Here is a 5,219-nt window from a genome sequence, read left to right on the forward strand (position 1 = left end):
ATGAGATGACCCCTGTATTTAAATGTTTTATAACTTACATTTCGGCAAATATATTTATACGATATTTGCATAAATAGACATAATCACAGTCTATACAGGTGTGCCTGTTGTAGGCAAAGGGTTCATAAGAAATGTCATATGTGTGTATTTCTACAAGCTGACTGGGTGTATGATATCACGTAGACAGCAGGGTAATAGTTTTCTGTCGATACGATTGTGTGCACGTATGTGAGATCGACGAACTGTTGGCGTATTGCTTTCATGAAACACATTTAAACATTAAAGCACCTAATCAAATATTACATGTTGGTATTTCTTTAATGCAACCTAGCCTATCATGTGCATGTCTGCCCGTGAAGATCCGGGCTAGAATTGGTCTTCAGTAACCCATGCTTGTCGTAAGAAGCGTCTAACGGTATCGGGTGGTCAGGATCGCTGGTTTGGTTCAAATATATTATATTCAGATTGAAAGGGATAAAATTTGTTTAAACCAAACCATGTCATCGTATCCTAAATGCGTATATCGATGCTCGTGATATCAATCACTGGAGTGTCTGGTCCATTCTCGATTATTTATAGATCGCCGTTATATAGCTAGAATATTGCTGAATGTTAACCAACACACAAGCCAACAACACAACGTGCATGTATTGGTCTTGTGGATCTCTTTCTATCACGTGCATGTATTGGTCATGTGGATCTCTTTCTATCATGTGCATGTATTGGTTATGTGGATCTCTTTCTATCACGTGCATGTATCGGTTATGTGGATCTCTTTCTATCACGTGCATGTATTGGTCATGTGAATCTCTCTCTATCACGTGCATGTATTGGTCATGTGGATCTCTTTCTATCACGTGCATGTATCGGTTATGTGGATCTCTTTCTATCACGTGCATGTATTGGTCATGTGGATCTCTTTCTATCACGTTCATGTATTGGTTATGTGGATCTCTTTATATCACGTGCATGTATTGGTTATGTGGATCTCTTTCTTTCACGTTCATGTATTGGTTATGTGGATCTCTTTCTATCACGTGCATGTATTGGTCATGTGGATCTCTTTCTATCACGTGCATATATTGGTTATGTGGATCTCTTTCTATCACGTGCATGTATTGGTCATGTGGATCTCTTTCTTTCACGTGCATGCATTGGTCATGTGGATCTCTTTCTATCACGTGCATGTATTGCTTATGTGGATCTCTTTCTATCATGTGCATGTATTGGTTATGTGGATATCTTTCTATCACGTGCATATATTGGTTATGTGGATCTCTTTCTATCACATGCATGTATTGGTCATGTGGATCTCTTTCTATCACGTGCATATATTGGTTATGTGGATCTCTTTCTATCACGTGCATGTATTGGTTATGTGGGTCTCTTTCTATCACGTGCATGTATTGGTCATGTGGATCTCTTTCTATCACGTTCATGTATTGGTTATGTGGATCTCTTTCTATCACGTGCATGTATTGGTCATGTGGATCTCTTTCTATCACGTTCATGTATTGGTTATGTGGATCTCTTTCTATCACGTGCATGTATTGGTTATGTGGATCTCTTTCTATCACGTGCATATATTGGTTATGTGGATCTCTTTCTATCACGTGCATGTATTGGTTATGTGGATCTCTTTCTATCACGTGCATATATTGGTTATGTGGATCTCTTTCTATCACGTTCATGTATTGGTTATGTGGATATCTTTCTATCACGTGCATATATTGGTTGTGTGGAGCTCTTTCTATCACGTGCATGTATTGGTTATGTGGATCTCTTTCTATCACGTTCATGTATTGGTTATGTGGATCTCTTTCTATCACGTGCATGTATTGGTCATGTGGATCTCTTTCTATCACGTTCATGTATTGGTCATGTGGATCTCTTTCTATCACGTGCATGTATTGGTTATGTGGATCTCTTTCTATCACGTTCATGTATTGGTTATGTGGATATCTTTCTATCACGTGCATATATTGGTTGTGTGGAGCTCTTTCTATCACGTGCATGTATTGGTCATGTGGATCTCTTTCTATCACGTGCATATATTGGTTATGTGGATCTCTTTTTATCACGTGCATGTATTGGTCAAGTGGGCTCACCTATCACGTGCATATATTTGTAATGCGAAGCTCTTTCTATCACGGGCATTTATTGGTTATATATTGGTTATTTTGGGGAAGGGTCAACAAAGGTCAAACAGGGGTCAAAATTCAAAATTGTGTCGATATGCATATCAAAGTACTCGTCCAGTCATAAGGAACCTAGAAATATATAGTTTATTATACTTCTGACCTTAAATGGGGGAGCTATGGCCAAAAACGTTGAAAGGTCAACGCACTTTTGGCAGTCGGTGACATTCACAAACACAGTTAACATTGTCCGATAGTCATGATTTTAGTGTCTAATAATATGGTCTTCTAGTAGTTGTACATTACTTCAAGAATACATAAAATTTAAAATACATTCAGTTTGGTTCTATTGAGAAAGTCAGTGATAAGGTCAATGAAAAAGACAGTGAATGGCAGTCTGATTAAACTGATAAATATTACAATTTCCATTCAACTCAATAAAGGATACTTCTATCACAGCTTTGACACAAATAATGAAATCTTTTGTAAAAGATGTCAGCACCCGTCCTCAACGTTTGGATATGAAGAAGATATCAGTCATTTGCGAAATGATTGAGATATGGGTCCTGATTCTGACCGTGGGATCCCACCACCCCACGGCCTCGGTGAAACGCTGGATATGGCAGGTATCTGACAGAACGTCTTACGTTTGCTGTCTGAAAGAGAGGGATGAGAAAACCCTGCACCTCTTTCTTTGAACTCACCCTTAGTTGTGCCAGTCATACCCCTTCACCCACCCCTACCTTTAAGCCCACCTCGATGTGCCTGTTATCCCCCTGTGACGGACCTAAAGGATTCGATTAACCGGACATAGTATCACAGTTTGAAATCCATCAACTGAAGACAGAACAGGATATCTTTGTCAACAATAACATGATCAATATATTAACATTAATTAACAACCCAATTTAGCAAATATATATATCAATAAAAATATATTAAAATACACAATGTTGAACAATGATTGTAACTGTGTTACATTGTTTTTGTTAAGTGAGTGAGTAAGTGGGTTATGTTTTACGCCGCTTTTAACAGTATTCCAGTTATATCGCGGCGTGTCAGCTTAATGTGGGAGGAAAGCCCGAAGTGATGCAGGTCTCAGACGTTTACCACTTCGGGGAAACCCACGAGCACGGGTATGGTGCTGACAAACCTAGAAACATAATCGGGGGGAACCGGGATTCGAACCCACAATCTGGGGTGCCCATGGGACGCAATTCTGCACAGCGAATCGTAGCGCCTTAGACGACTGGGCCACCCGTGCCCCCGTTTCTGTTTAGATTCGGTAGACGCTCATTGCATTGTATTTGCCGTCAGTACTATTTAATGTAAGCAGTCGTCAGGAAGTTATTATATGCAGATGGTAGTGTGATATGTAAACTTCCGGTATACCGTGGTCTCTTGAAGAATATTCTGTAATGTTCTGGTGCCGCTAGACTGTCGAGGGCACCGTGTAGAATTTTCCAGTAGTTGTTAGTCTGTTTATATCATGGGACAAGAGTGAGTGAGTGAGTGAGTGAGTGAGTGAGTGAGTGAGTGAGTGAGTGAGTGAGTGAGTATGGTTTTACGCCGCTTATAGCACTACTCCAGCAATATCACGGCGGGGGACACCAGAAATGGGCTTCACACATTGTACCCATGTCGGCGATCGAACCCGAAGAGTGTTTATATCTTTCATGTGAGGATCACTCATTATCCATGATTACCTGCCAAGCCCATCTTGGAAGCTTGACGTAGATGACCAGCGCCAAAAAATTCTTTGTTGCAGCTGTGGTCGTCTGCACCACATCGTCACAATGAATGGGAATTACTGCAAGCATTCCACCTCTAATAACAGCTGATAACTAGCCTAACCGTACCAACTCTGACGTCATGTCCACAAACAGCTGATCCTTAACCCACGTTATGCCAGTCATACCCCCCTCCACCACCCCTACCTTTAAGCTCGCCCTAGATATGCCAGTCATACCCCCCTCCACCACCCCTACCTTTAAGCTCGCCCTGGATATGCCAGTCATACCCCCCTCCCCCACCCCTACCTTTAAGCTCGCCCTAGATATGCCAGTCACACACCCCTCCACCTTTAACAACACCAACCCCCCCCCCCCCCGCCCCCCTTAGGAGTATCTCCAGTGTTCTCACCCCGATTCTATGCAGCCGAACGCCACCATTTACCACACTCCCTTCTTGACAAGTTCTTCTCTATAGTTATACACATTCTGTATCTCCAATGTGTTCACCCCGATTCCATAGTGCGCGCCACCATTTACCACGCTTCTGTCATGTGAAGTTCTTCTATATAGTTATACACAATCTGTATCTTCAGCATGTTCACTCCAATTTCATAGTGCGCGTCACCATTTACCACACCCCCTTCTTGAGAAGTTCTTCTCTATAGTTATAAACAATTTATATCTCCAGTGTGTTCACCCCGATTCGAAGTGTGTTCACTCCCTTCTTGAGAAGTTCTTCAATATAGTTCTACACAATCTGTATCTTCAGCATGTTCACTCCAATTTCATAGTGCGCGTCACCATTTACCACGCTCCCTTCTTGAGAAGTTCTTCTCTATACTTATAAACAATTTATATCTCCAGTGTGTTCACCGCGATTCGAAGTCACCATTTACCACGCTCCCTTCTTGAGAAGTTCTTCTCTATATTTATAAACAATTTATATCTCCAGTGTGTTCACCCCGATTCGAAGTGCGCGCCACCATTTACCACGCTCCCTTCTTGAGAAGTTCTTCAATATAGTTATACACAATCTGTATCTTCAGCATGTTCACTCCAATTTCATAGTGCGCGTCCCATTTACCACGCTCCCTTCTTGAGAAGTTCTTCTCTATATTTATAAACAATTTATATCTCCAGTGTGTTCACCCCGATTCGAAGTGCGCGCCACCATTTACCACGCTCCCTTCTTGAGAAGTTCTTCAATATAGTTAAACACAATCTGTATTTTCAGCATGTTCACTCCAATTTCATAGTGCGCGTCCCATTTACCACGCTCCCTTCTTGAGAAGTTCTTCTCTATATTTATAAACAATTTATATCTCCAGTGTGTTCACCCCGATTCGAA

Source organism: Haliotis cracherodii, unplaced genomic scaffold, assembly GCF_022045235.1.
Source record: "Haliotis cracherodii isolate W230 unplaced genomic scaffold, xgHalCrac1.p SCAF_4, whole genome shotgun sequence".
Classification (NCBI taxonomy): Eukaryota; Metazoa; Mollusca; class Gastropoda; order Lepetellida; family Haliotidae; genus Haliotis; species Haliotis cracherodii.